The following is a 15468-nucleotide window of genomic DNA, read 5'->3' on the forward strand; positions in this document are numbered from 1 at the left end:
TTGTTTTTTGTAAGTTGCTTAAAATAGTTAAGTGGTAATTATATGATAGTAGTGTATATTCACTAAATATGTTTTGGACAGGTAGAGTAAATATTGTTGCTGAGAAATCTTCAGTTTAAGACACTAATTGTGTAAGACATGATTATACTCATTAGAAATATAAAAATTATTGTTAGTACTTTTGGATACTATTATAATATGGATAGAAAAATTTTATTGAAAAATTTTTTTAAAGTTTATTTTTGAGAACAAGAGAGACAGAGAGAGAGACAAACAGAGCATGAACAGTGGAAGGGCAGAGAGAGAGGAAGACACAATCTGAAGCAGGCTCCAGGCTCTGAGCTGTCAGCACAGAGCCCGACACAGGGTTAGAACCCAAGAACTATGTGATCATGACCTAAGCTGAAGTCGGATGCTCAACTGACTTAGCCACGTAGGCACTCCTGAATAGAAAATTTTTGATTCCAAGAGCTATTAAGAAAGAAAACATTGATTCAGGGCAATATTAAAAGTCAACTCACTGTTATATGGAAATATGGTGCAAAGGACTAATTTTATTTTTATTTATTTATTTATGTATTTATTTATTTATTTATTTTTAAATGTTTGTTTATTTTTGAGAGAGGGAGAGACAGAGTGCAAGTAGGGGAGGAGCAGAGAGGGAGACACAGAATCTGGAGCAGGTTCCAGGCTCTGAGCTGTAAGCACAGAGCCCGATGTGGGGCTCAAACCCACAAACCGTGAGATCATGACCTGAGCTGAAGTCGGATGCTTAACTGACTGAGCCACCCAGGCGCCCAGACTAATTATTTTTATTACGTGAAGTAGCAGTAGCTCCTATTAAAATATTTATTTATTTATTTATTTATTTATTTATTTATTTACTTATTTATTTATATTTCAGAGAGAGAATGCCCACATGAGCAGGGGAGGGGACAGAGGTGGGGAAAAAGAGAGAATCTTAAGCAGGCCTCACGCTCAGTGTGGAGCCTGACATGGGGCTTGATCCCAGCACCCTGGGATCATGACCCAAGCTGAAATCAAGAGTCAGATCCTCAACTGATAGAGCCACCCAGGTCCCCATAAAATATTATTATGTTAAAAAGAAAAAGACTTTATAATAGTATACCATGTATAGTATTTGATAAAAGGGCTAAATGTTCTTATATGTATGGTACAGCAATACCTATTAGTAAAATGATTTTACGAGAAAGAATGAAATCTTTCAATTTGTAACAACATGGATGGAGCTAGAGTGTATTATGCTAAGTGAAATAAGTCAGTCAGAGAAAGACAAATACCATATGATTTCCCTCATATGTGGAATTTAAGAAACAAAACAGATGAACATATGGGAAGGAAAAAAAGGAAAAAAGAATGAGGGAAACAAACATAAAAGACTCTTAAAAATAGAGAACAAAATGAGAGTTGATGGAGGGGATGGTAGGGGATGGGCTAGATGGGTGATGGCATTTAAGGAGGGCACTTGTTAGGATGAGCACTGGATGTTGTATGTAAGTGATGAATCCCTGAATTCTACTCCTGAAACCAATATTGCACTGAATGTTAACTAACTGGAATTTAACTAAAAATTTGAAAATAAAACAAGGAAGAAAAAAAAAGTAAAATCGTTTTATATTGAGGGGAGTAGTAGGTTTTTGGGAGATATACTTAGTTCCCTAAGATACCGCAATGAGTGTTCTGGCAATGGTGGTTAGTGGAGTAATGTGTACTAGCCAAACTGATAATTATTGGTAATTTGCATTGACTCTTTTTCATTTGAATATTTAAAGGATTTTGGAAACACTAATTAAACCTTTCACAACCTCTCATAATAGATATTATCAAATAATTACGTATTTCATATGAAAAAAACAACGGTTGAGAGAAGCAAAGTTATTTACCTAAGATCACATATTGTTTAACTAATAGAACCTGAATAGTTTCAAATTCCCAGTAATCAGTTCTAACTCCTATGTAAAGTAAAATTAGTATAATAACACCTAAGTAATGCTGTTGCAGCTCCAAGAATAAAAATAGTAAGTCACAGTAATTTAAAGAAACCTCTTTATTGGGGCACCTGGGTGGCTCAGTCAGTTAAGCATCTGACTTTTGGTTTCAGCTTAGGTCATGATCCATGGTTCCATGAGATCAAGCCCTGCGTTGGGCCTATGCTGACAGCATAGAGCCTGCTTAGGATTCTCTCTCTGCCTTTCTCTGCCACTCCCCCACTCATTCTTTGTCTTTCAAAATAAATAAACTTAAAAAAAAAATCTCTTTACTAAAACGAAATATCTTTTACTAAAACTAATTCCAGGTTAATTTCTATTAAGTATAGGTAAACATTCTTTAAGATATAAGGAGACAGTAATTTCATTTGATATTTTTAATATCGTGTTCATTAGGTTTTTCATGTGGGCTGTATTCTGGTAAGCAAAGCTCAAGAAAATCCAAAAGTAGTATGGACTGTGAATCAAATGCTCTCTTATATAGACATTATGATAAACCTGTAATTTATTAAACCTGACTGTTTAAGGAAAAATAATTTTCTAGTAGAAAAAGAACCTTAAAAGAATTTCCTTCTGTATGTAAGACCATTGTTTTATTTTGCATTTAGTTAACAAGTTTTTCTTCTACAGTTGTCATTACTGATTAAATGGCACATAGTTTATGAATTATTTTAATGCCATGGTAGGAGTACAGTATCTATAGTAATTACCTTTATACTATATTGACCATTGAGTCAGTGAAGATTAGTCAGTTGCAATATTGCCTGGAGCAGTATTACCGTTGCAGTACTAGAGTAAACATACCTCAGACCATTAAGAGCCTGACAGTTCTTCATCCAGGAAAAACAAACAAAATATTCACAAAAATATTAAAAGATAGACTGGATAACTGAAGTAACCGCAAATGCATGAATCTGAATCTCCATACACATCCTCCAAAAAACAATAAAGAACAAATAAAACTATACATAATCCCATGTTTTAACATAACTAGAACAAAGAGAGTATTCAAACTTCAGATTATCTGTAAATAGAAAAATGAATATCAAATCATAATAAGCCATCATTCATGCCCCTGTGGAAGCCACCACAGCAAGGGTGGTCTGGGAAAAATTGCACAGAACAAGAAAGGAGCTAGTGACATGCTTACGATTGATTAAAATCACCTTCAGGAAAGGAAGTTCTTCCCTAAATACTGGAGTTTTGAAAAAAAAAAAGCTTGCTTATAAATCAGAGCACACTACAGGAAAGGGACTTACATGTTTGTAAAGGACACACGGAAGCAATTTTGGAAAGGCATATCTTTTGGGGAAGAAAGGTAAAAAATGATGGGAAATTGCCCTTTGGAAACTAAATAGTTAAAAGGAAAAAAAAGCAGGAGAGGAAAATTTAGGATCCTGCAAGACAGAAGAATATTTTTAAAAACAGAAGGGCAAATCCCTTCATGTTGCCCTGCCCCCCAGATCCAATCAGTAAAGAAATCATTCTTTACTAAAAGCAGAGGATATTCTATCCTATGTAAGATACAGGAATCTTATAAACTGCCCCAGTCAGTCCTGTTCACAGAAATGCAGAAGTGACAGCAACTTGAACTACGTAAAACTAATTTCCAAAATGAAAGAGAAAATGAGGATAAAAAGTTCTGTTTCAGTTGATGAAAATGTCTATTACCCCTCACTCCCCCACCAAAAATAAACGGCATAAAGACAGACATAGTTCCATGGAATAGAACTGAAAGTACAAGAATAAACGTCTTTATGGTCAGCTTATTTTCACCAGGGATGCCAAGAAAACTCAATGGGGAAAGAAAACTATTTTCAACAAATGGTGCTGGCTCTCAACAGTAGCCAAATTATGGAAAGAGCCTAAATGTCCATCAACTGATGAATGGATAAAGAAATTGTGGTTTATATACACAATGGAATACTACGTGGCAATGAGAAAAAATGAAATACGGCCTTTTGTAGCAACGTGTATGGAACTGGAGAGTGTGATGCTAAGTGAAATAAGCCATACAGAGAAAGACAGATACCATATGGTTTCACTCTTATGTGGATCCTAAGAAACTTAACAGAAACCCATGGGGGAGGGGAAGGAAGAAAAAAAAAAAGAGGTTAGAGTGGGAGAGAGCCAAAGCACGGGAGACTGTTAAAAACTGAGAACAAACTGAGGGTTGATGGGGGTGGGAGGGAGGGGAGGGTGGGTGATGGGTATTGAGGAGGGCACCTTTTGGGATGAGCACTGGGTGTTGTATGGAAACCAATTTGACAATAAATTTCATATATTAAAAAAATAAATAAAAAATAAAAATAAAATAAAAATTAAAAAAATAAAATAAAATAAAAAACAAATGGTGCTGGGACAAATGGATATCAACATGTAAGGAGATAGAGAATAGAGTTAGTGGTTGCCAGGGACTGAGGAAAGCAGAAATTGGGAGTTACAGATAATGGGTACAGGGTTATGTGATGAAAATGTTTTGGAAGTAGACAGTGGTGATGGTTGCATAAATGTGAATTGAGTATTTTATGTAAAAGTTTGCTAGGATTGCCATCACAAATACCACAGACTGGGTGACTTAAACAATGCAGTTTATTTTTCACAGTTCTGGAGGCTAGAGGTCTGAGATGAAGGTGTCAGCATGGTCGATCTTATTCTGAGGCCTCTCCTTGGCTCATAGATGGCTGTGTTCTCACTGTGTCCTTACATGATCACCTTATGGTCTGTGTGTTGTCTGTGTCCAATCTCCTCTTCAGATGAGGACCATTCATAGTGAATTAGGGCCCATCCGTATCTCCTCCTTCTACCTTAATTACTTCTTTAAAGGTCCTGTCTCCAAATATAGTCACATTCTGAAGTACTAGATGAATTCAACATATGAATTTGGGATAGGAGGGTACACTTTATCGCATATTAGTGTAAAAAGGTAAATTTTATGATATGGGAATTATAGCTCAATTAAAAAAATATTATAAGAACCTCCTTTGCAAACCTCTTTTTAAATACAATTGAAAACCTAGTTGATAAAGGTAATTTCCAAGGTAAATATGGTTTTTTGAAACTGTTGGGGCACCTGGGTGGCTCAGTTGGTTAAATGTCTGACTCTTGATTTCAGCTCAAGTCATGATCTCACACTTCGTGAGATCAAGCCCTGCATTGGGCTCTGCACTAACAGCACAGAGCCTGCTTGGGACTGTCTCTCTCCCTCTCTCTCTGCTCCCCAACCCCATCCCAGTAAATAAATAAATATTTAAAAAAAAAAAAACTGACACATTTGACATTTGAGATACTGTAGTTTCTGTAGAAGACATAGAGAAAGATAACAAAGACCTACTTTCTAAAAAAGCACCAGGCCCATATAGTTCCACAAGGATATTTTATGAAATATCTAAACACCAAATAGTCTTAGTGCTCTATAAATTATTCCAGACCATTGAAAGTGAATAATACCAATTCTTAAAGATAGTGCAAAAAAGAAATTAAAGACTGATATCAACTATAAATAGATAAAATATTACTTAACAAATTCCTGTGCATTAAGAAAATAATATACCATGAAAGTGTGGGATTTATTCTGGGAACACAAGGTTGGCTAAATATTAGGAAACCCATTAATAGAATATGCCATATTGTGTGTATATATTTATATTTTATTTATTTATTTATTTTTTTTCTCAACTTTTTTTTTTTGTTTTTTTTTTGGGACAGAGAGAGACAGAGCATGAACGGGGGAGGGGCAGAGAGAGAGGGAGACACAGAATCGGAAACAGGCTCCAGGCTCCGAGCCATCAGCCCAGAGCCTGACACGGGGCTCGAACTTACCGACCGTGAGATCGTGACCTGGCTGAAGTCGGACACCCAACTGACTGCGCCACCCAGGCGCCCCGATTTATTTATTTATTTATTTTTGAGAGAGAGAGAACATGAGCCAGGAAGGGTAGAGAGAAAGGGGCAAGGATATCCAGTAACACTATTAAACATTTTATTGGAGATATTAGGCAATGCAATTAAAACAGAGCAATCAGTAGAGTCATAACAGTTAGAAAATAAGGCAACAATCTCTATTTGCAGTTAAGGTAGTATACCTAGAAAACCCTAGAGCAGGGATCAGTAAAGGAACCCAGTAACCAAATCTAGTCATATCATTTTGTTTGTGTATTGTGTGTAGCTACTTTTCCTTCCACTGGCCCGGTTGGAGAGTTGTGGTAAAAATGGTCTGGCCCAACAAAGCTGAAAACATTTTAACATCTTATAGAAAAAGATTGTGTACTACTGACCTAGAGAATCATTAAAACTAACTCAGACAAAATAATTCAGTAACCACTAAGCTATAAAATTACCATTCATTATAATTCAATAGAACCTAAAATCCTTTACATATACAACCACTTATCAGTTAGCAGATATAATGTTAGGGAAAACCCCAATTTAACACCAACAAAGAAGATAAAATACTTAGGAATAAATATAACAAGAATTATACAAAAGCTATTTGAATAAATCTTTAATATACTTAAAGATACACAACTAGATTTGAACCAATGAAAAGATAGTTCTCCTTAATTTATAATTTTAATATAATCTTAATGAAAATGCCATCATGCTTTTTTATAGAGCTAGATGAGTTGATATGGAAGCAATCTATGTAAACATAGCTGGGAAATGTTTCAAGCAGTTAGCATCTATGGATCCTACCACTAATACATGAAGAGTTGACAAAGGAGGGTGGTTTTACCGTGTCAAAATACCTCCCCACAAGACACTTACTAATCACTGAAGGAAAAAAATTGCAACTTTACAGTATTTTTACCGCATTTTTACCAGGTTGTCAACATTATTAGTGATGGGACAAATAGACATAATATATTCTGATAGTATGTACTGAGAAGAGCATAATATCACTTCTGTGGTATTACAAAATATGTAACACGTCCCAGAATTCTATGATCAATTAATCCTTAACAATGGAGGAAAGAATATGCAATGGGAAAGAGATAGTCTCTTCAATAAATGGTGTTGGAAAAACTGGACAGCTACATGCAAAAGCATGAAAATGGACCACTTTCTCACACCATACACAAAAATAAACTCAAAATGGATTAAGGACCTAAATTTAAGACTTGAAGTCATAAAAATCTTGAAAGAGAACACAAGCAGTAATTTCTCTAACATCATCCATAGCAACATATTTCTAGATATGTCTCCTCAGGCAAGGGACACAAAAGCAAAACCAAACTGTTGGACTACATCAAAGTAAAAAGCTTCCGCACAGTGAAGGGAATAATCAACAAAACTAAGAGACAACCTACAGAATGGAAGAAGATATTTGCAAATGATATATCTGATAAAAGGTTAGTAGTAAATGAAATATATGATAAAAGGTTGTATGCAAAATATATAAAGAATTGATACAACTCAACACCCAAAACACACAAAAAATGCAATTAGAAAATGGGCAGAAGACATGAGACATTTCTCTTCTCTTCATGACAATCTGACAAACAGATTGTCAACAGACACATGAAAAGATGCTCAACATCACTCATCATCAGGGAAAAACAAAACTTCAATGAGATATCACTACCCATTTGTCAGAATGGCTAAAATTTACAGCATAGAAATAAGAGGTCTTGGAGAGGATGTGGAGAAAGGGGAACCCTCTTACACTATTGGTGGGAATGCAAACTGGTGCAACCACTGTGGAAAACAGTATGGAGGTTTCTCAAAAAGTTAAAAATAGAACTACCCTATGATCCAGTAATTGTACTACTAGGTATTTACCCAGAGAATACAAAAATACTAATTCGAAGCACTCCAGTGTTTATAAAGGTGATGGGGACTAAGAAGTGCACTTGCTGTATTGGGGCACCTGGGTGGCTCAGTCAGTTGGGTGTCCACCTTCAGCTCAGGTCATGATCTCGCAGTTGGTAGGTTCAGACTCTGCGTCGGGCTCTGTGCTGACAGCTCAGAGCCTGGAGCCTGCTTAGGATTCTGTGTCCCCTCTTCTCTCTCTGCCCCTGCCCCACTTGTGCTCTGTCTAGCTCTCTCAAAATAAAATGTTAAAAAAAAAAGTGCACTTGTAAGGATGAGCACTGAGTGTTGTATGTAAGTGTTGAATCATTAAATTATACACAGGAAACTAATATTATACTATATGTTAATTAACTGGAATTTAAATAAAAACTTTTAAAAAAGACATGAAGACACTTTGCTACAGAGAAGATATACAGATGGCCAACATCATTCCTCATCAGGGAAATGCAAATCAGAACTACAATGAGATATCACCTCACACCTGTTAGAATGGCTGACATCAACAAGAAATAAGTGCTGGTGAGAATATGGAGAAAAAAGCCTCTTGCACTGTTGATGGGAATGCAAACTGGTGCAGCCACTGTGGAAAACAGCATGGAGGTTTTTCAAAAAGTTAAAAATAGAGTGCTTTCTTCAGCAGTGCATGTACTATAATTGGAATGATATAGAGCAGATTAGCATGGCACTCCCGCACAAGGATGACACTCAAATTTGTGAAGTTCTCCATGTTAAAGAAAAAAATTTAAAAATAGAACTACCCTACCTCTGTAAATCACACTACTGGGTATTTACCCAAAACATACAAAAATGCTAGTTCAGAGGGATACATGTACCCCTATGTTTATTGAAGCACTATTTACAATAGCCAAAATTTGGAAGCAGCCCAAGTGGCCATCAGTAGATGAATGGATAAAGAAGTGATATGTATATACAATGGAATATATTCAGCCATAATAAAGAATTAAATCTTGCCATTTGCAACTACATGGATGAAGGTAGAGATTCTTATGCTAAGTGGAATAAGTCAGCCAGAGAAAGACAAATGCCATATGGTTTCACTCATATGTAGAATTTAAGAAACAAAACAAAGAAGCAAAGGAAAAAGAGAAAGACAAACTAAAAAACAAACTCTTAACCATAGAGAACAAACTGATGGTTCCAAGATGTGTGGTGGGTGGGGGAATGAGGGAGCTAGGTGATGCGGATTAAAGACTACATTTATGATGAGCACTATGTAATGTATAGAATCGTTGAATCACTAAATTGTACACCTGAGACTTGTATAACACTGTATGTTAGCTATACTGCAATTAAAATAAAAAAAGAAAGAAAGAAACTCTGGGCAGCTGGAAATGCGGGAGCCTTTGCCATATTGTCATCTGATTAGACCAGCTTGGCAGCAGAAACAAACACATGTGGGCCATACAGCGACCTCCAAAGGGGGGTCTTTCAGAGAGAAACCAAAACTGAATGACTCACCTGGAACACCTGATGAATGGTGAAACTGACCCAGCCAAACAAATGCAAAACCCTTCTCATCTAGACCATGGAAGTGGAAACCCTGGCCCATCCTGCTAGTAGCACTGAGTGGATATCACTCTCATTTTCAGTGGATCTGCTTTCTTCTGTGTATACGTGTGTGTGTTTTATTTTTAAAGAGAAAATAAAATGCAAATGAACTTATAAAAAAAAATGTAACCTGAATTTAAACATGAAAAAACTTCAGTTAAACCCAAACTGAGGGATAGTTCACCAAAAATGGCCTGTTGTTTTAAAAAAATGTCAAGGTCAAGAAAAACAAAGAATGAGGAACTTGCTTCAGATCAAAGTCTAAAGAGACATGACAGTTAAATAAGGTGTATGACACTGGGCTGAGTCATTGGTCAAGATGGAAAAAATTAGTTTTATTTTATTATTCTATTTTTGTCATAAAAGATAGTAGTGGAACAATTGGCAAAATGTGAAGGTCTGTAAATTGGATAGTGCTATATTAATGGTAAGTGCCTTATTTTGATTAATGTACTTTTTGAGGAACTACATTGAAATATTTATAAAGGGGAATGATGTCTGCAACTTGTTTTCAAATTCAGAAAAGTCTGTAGAGGGGAGAGAAAGACACTGATAAAGCACATGTTAAGTTTGGGGAATCTGAATGAAGAAGGGTTTATGGAAATTGTATTGTTTAAAAAATAAACTTCTAAGTTTTGGAATAATTTCAGAGTTACAGAAAAGTTTAAAAGATAGTACACACTTCACCCAATTTTAGTTTTCATTTTAAATTACCATGGTACATTTTTGAAAACTAAGAAACCAATATTGGTTCATTACTATTAACTAAACCCCTGAATCTGACTTTATTCAGATTTCACCTGTTTTCTATGAATTTTCCTCTAAACTTCAGACCTTAATCACATAATGTCCTTTTTTTTTTTAAGTGTATTTTGAGAGAGAGAGAGACAGACAGACAGAGCAAGCGTGTGCACAAGCGGAGGAAGGACAGAGAGAGGAGTTGGGGGGAGAGAGAGAGAATCCTAAGCAGGCTGCACACTGTCAGTGCAGAGCCCAATGCAAGGCTCAAACTCTCCAACCATGAGATCATGATCTGAGCCAAAATCGAGTCAGGCCCTTAACAGACTGAGCCACCCAGGTGCCCCTTAATGTCCCTTTTCTATTCAAAGATGCAGTCCAGTGTACCACATTGCATTTGTTTGTCATCTCTGTTCAATTTCCTTTGGTCTATGACAGTTTCTCAGCCTTTTAAAAAAAAAAAAATTCATGACATTGACAGTTTTGAGGAAACTCAAATATCTTAGAAATATTTCTTAGAAATAATCTTAGAAATATTTCTAAGAATATCCCCCAATTTTGTTTTTTGTATGTATTTCTCATGGTTAGACTGGGGTTATGGCTTCTTAGAATACTACAGAAGTGAAGTACCCTTTCTGTCACATCATATCAGGAGTAGATACTATCAACATGGTATCTCTGGTGATGTAAACCTTGATATCTTAAGGTAGTATCTGCCAGGTTTCTCCTCTGTAAAGTTCCAATTTTTCCTACTCTGTTTGGGAGGGAGTCACTAAGTCCAGCCCAGTCTCAAAGGCTGGGGTGGGGTGCAGGTTAAGCCTCACCTCCTGGACAGGATAGTTTCTATGTTATATCATTTGGATTCCTTTATAAAGGATATTTGACTCTTTTCTGTCTATTTATTATTTATATTTCTATGGACTCAGCTGTATTTATTTCATTCTTTGAGTTAAATCTAATACATTATTTATTCTATCACCAAAATGGTTCCAGCTTTAACTACTGGAAATCCTGGTGATCTCCTATGGCCTTTTGATATATCCCCATCCTTTTGGTTTGTGAGCTTTGCCTTGCTTTTTGATATTTCCACATGCTTCTCTTTTATCTTGTATTTTCCTTGTCCCTGTCCTAAATGGGCTATTTCTCCAGAACCTTGTTCCCTTTATTGAAGAATAATATTTAGAAACCAAGATCTTGGTGCTGAGTGGTTTGTACTATTTTGTAACTTTATTATTATTATTATTTTAAATGTTTATTTAGTTTTAACAGAGAGGGACAGAATGCAAGTGGGGAGGGGCAGAAGGAGAGGGAAATACAGAAACTGAAGCAGGCTCCAGGCTCTGAGCTGCCAGCACAGAGCCTGATGCAGGGCTCAAACCCATGAACCGTGAGATCATGACCTGAGCCGAAATCTGGCATTTAACTGACCAAGCCACCCAGGCACCCCTAACGTTATTATTAAATCTGAAGTCACTTCAACATAAAAAGTAAAAAAACCCAAAGAGTTAAAAGTTGTAAGAAACATACCCTATTTGTTATTCTTAAGTGCAATACCTTAGTTTATTATGTCAGTTACCAAATGTTACCATTTAAAATTGGTTGATGCTTATTCTTTCTAAATAAAAATTATAGCTTACTTGGTATCTAGAAATTATTAATAAAATTATACAGCTGCAGTAGGACATTTTTGTACGTTTTATTTGCACTTCTTAAAATGTAAACACTTTCTCATATTTCTCACCTCTTATGAAAAGCATAAAGGTCTGTGATTAAATTCATGACACTATTTACATAACAAAACTAATAACTAAACAGTCTAGCTTAACATGCATACATAAAAGGGCATAGCAGGGGCATAAAGGAGGGAGATTTTGACATTACTCATAACTCTTTCAAGCAATAATACCTCCACCCTCAAATTCCACTTCAGTGAGTAAGAATGATGTAGACAGCTTGGCCTGTTTGACAGGAAATTCCATATAAAAATATAGGATTTCTTGTGGAAGTTTGAAAATATATCTCTTTGATCTGTGACATAAGAAGGTTACTACTCTACCAGATACTTCTTTTTTTTTTTTCTTTTTTTTTTTTTTAATTTTTTTTCAACGTTTATTTATTTTTGGGACAGAGAGAGACAGAGCATGAACAGGGGAGGGGCAGAGAGAGAGGGAGACACAGAATCGGAAACAGGCTCCAGGCCCTGAGCCATCAGCCCAGAGCCCGACACGGGGCTCGAACTCACAGACCGCGAGATCGTGACCTGGCTGAAGTTGGACGCTTAACCGACTGCGCCACCCAGGCGCCCCTCTACCGGATACTTCTGTTCTATATCTTGGAAAGCCGTTTTATTTTATTTATTTATTTTTAAAGTTTATTATTTCTTTCTAATAATGTCTACACCCAATGTGGGGCTTGAATTCATGACCTTGAGATCAAGAGTCTCATGCTCTTCCAACTGAGCCAATCAGGCACTCCCTTAGAAAGTCGTTTTAGAAAATATTTTATTTTGTTTTATTTTACTTTGTTTTATTTTTAAATGTTTATTTACTTTTGAGAGAGAGCGATAGAGAGAGAAGGAGAGAGAGCATCCCAAGCAGGCTCTGCACTGCCTCAAACCCACGAACCATGAGACCCTGACCTGAGCCAAAAATCAAGAGTCAGACGCTTAACTAACTGAGCCACCCAGGTGCCCCAAGAAAATAATTTATTGCTTCCAGAATGCAATTACAAGTAAAGAAAGTGCCAATGAGGATATAGGTATGCTTTAGCTCTTAGTGACACTAAGAACATATTAACAGTATAAAAAAGACTGAATAAAGACAGCTACAATGTCTATTTACAATAGCATGGATGGAGCTAGAGAGTATTGTGTTAAGCAAAATAAGCCAGAGAAGGACAAATACCATATGATTTTACTCTTATGTGGAATTTAATAAACAAATGAGCAAAGCAAAAAAGAGAGAGAGAGGCAAACCAAAAAACAGACTCTTAACTATAGAGAACAAACTGATGGTTTACCAGAGGAAAGGTGTGGGGGTGGGGGGGTTAAATAGGTGATAGGGATTAAGGAGTACACTTGTGATGAACTCTGGGTGTTATATGTGAGTGCTGAATCACTAAATTTTACACCTGAAATTAATATTACATTTATGTTATCTAACTTGAATTTAAATAAAATTTTTCTTAAAGTCAGCTACAATGTAACAAAGATATAATTTGTATGGTCTTATCACATTTTTGTATAAAATTTGTATACATGCGTAGAAAATTTCTAGATCATTTTTAGCCTGCAGGTTGTTACCAATTGGTGTGTCATGAAGTTAGTTTAGTAAGTCACATTGTTTCAAGTTGAATAAAACAATAGAAAATGCCAGTACTAGTCACATAATATAATAACTATTACCGAAACTTTTATTACAGGTGTTTATGTGTGTGAGCAAGTGATTTGTGTATTGTAATGTAAAATACATTTCTTATTTTGAATCTAGGTCAAAAAAGGTATTTTTAAAAATACAGTTCTAGGATTGTAGACCAAAAACACTTCAAGAGTGGACCTCCAGGGAGTAGGAGATGGACTTTTGCAGGAGAGGGATTTCAGAAGAAAAGATCTGGAAACTAACTTACTTATTTTTTATATAAACAATACAGAAAAGGGTAAAACCATGTAAAGTGGTGATTTAATTTGCAGTTTCCAAACAAACTTAGTATTATTCTGCCCAATCTTCTCTACTGTGATGTATCTCTTCATATCTCTGTAGAAGCTTCTGGAGCCTAACATCTACCCCTTTCACCTTGCTACTTAAGCATTATTCCTTGGGGTTGGCTAAATGTGCTAATGGAAGTCCTATGTAATGTATAGGAGGATATGAACCATATTAATTTTCTAACATCCTTCTTCCCCCTAAAAATCCGAATTCTGAAATATTGTTGGTCCCAGTATTTCACATAAAAAGTTGTAGATTTTTTCATTGTTGTCTAGCTTCTGCTATTGTTGGTTAAATATTTTATCAATCTTAATTTTCATTCTTTTAGGTAATCTGTTTATTCATTATGGTAGATTTAAGATTTTCTCTTTGTTCTTACTATCCTTACTGTTTTTATCATAGTGTGTCTGGGTAAGACTATTCTGTTTATGCATTATCAATCTGTGGATTTAAAAACTCCATAATTTTGGAAAATTTTCAGCTGTTATTTATTGAATATTGTGTTCTCTTATTCTCTTAAGTAATTTCTGTAATTATTCTTAGATATATGTTAGAGCCTTTAGAAGTATCTGTCCTGTCTTTTAAATGTATTTTCCTATTTTTGTATCTATGGCTTTCTCTATTGAGAATTCATTGTTAGCACTTTCGTAAACAGTGTTGTCTAATCAAAAACTATTTCCTTAACTTTTTCTTTATGAACACTTTTTCTTTGTTTATGCAGTGGTTAACTATATGTGCATCAGAAAAGATAAAGGGGGTGGTGTGTGCCTGGGTGGCTCAGTCGGTTGAACATCTAATGCTTGGTTTCAGCTCAGGTCTCACAGTTCATGAGTTTGAGCCCTGTGTTGGGCTCTGCTTTGGCAGTGTGCAACATGCTTGGGATCCTCTTTCTCCCTTCCCTGCCCCTTCTCTGTTTACTCACTCTCTCTAAAAATAAATAAATAAACCTTAAAAAAAGATACAAGGGGTAGAGGTACATTGCAGCACAGTTTGACAGTTTCTTAGAACGTTAAACATGCTAACCATACAAACTAGCGTTCTTATTCCTAGGTAATTACCCAAGAGAATGAAACTGTGCTCCCACAAAAAACTGCACATCAGTGTTTTTATCAGCTTTTTTCATACTTGGCAAAAACTGGAAACACAAATATCCTTCAACTTGTGAATGGAGAAACAAGATATGGTATGTCCATGCAATGGAATATTTCTCAGTAATGCAAAGGAATGAACTACTGATTGTTGCGATGACATGGATGAATTTCATATTTATTATGCTAAGAGAGAAAGAAGCCAGACTGCAAAGGCTACATGCTGTAGTAATTGCACTTATATGAAATTCTGGAAAAGGTAAAACTACTACGGACAGATCTATCAGCAGTGGTTTCCAGTGGCTGGGTAACAGAGGAGTTGACTACTGTGGTACTCACATTCTAATTTCAAGAACCAAAAAATGTCACCTTATATGACAAAAGGGACTTGCAGATGTAATTCAGTTAAAGATCTGGAGATGGGCAGTTATCCTGGGTTATCTGGATAAAACCTTAAATCTAATCACAAGAGTTTTTATAAGATGGAGGCAAGAGAAGGTGGCAATGGGACAACAAAGCAGAGATTGGAGTAATGTGGCCAGGAAC

General features: G+C 35.8%; 1 protein-coding gene and 1 non-coding gene across 2 annotated transcripts in view; both read left to right on the forward strand.

Moving 5' to 3' along the window:
- Positions 1-15468, forward strand: part of BAZ2B (bromodomain adjacent to zinc finger domain 2B) — a 424035-nt gene that overhangs the window by 31273 nt on the left and 377294 nt on the right. The window lies entirely within an intron of this gene.
- On the forward strand, positions 8450-8556 carry LOC125174196 (U6 spliceosomal RNA). Its single transcript, XR_007155322.1, has one exon. It is a non-coding gene; the product is annotated as a U6 spliceosomal RNA (small nuclear RNA).

This window comes from Prionailurus viverrinus, chromosome C1 (genome assembly GCF_022837055.1).
Source record: "Prionailurus viverrinus isolate Anna chromosome C1, UM_Priviv_1.0, whole genome shotgun sequence".
In the NCBI taxonomy this organism is placed as follows: domain Eukaryota; kingdom Metazoa; phylum Chordata; class Mammalia; order Carnivora; family Felidae; genus Prionailurus; species Prionailurus viverrinus.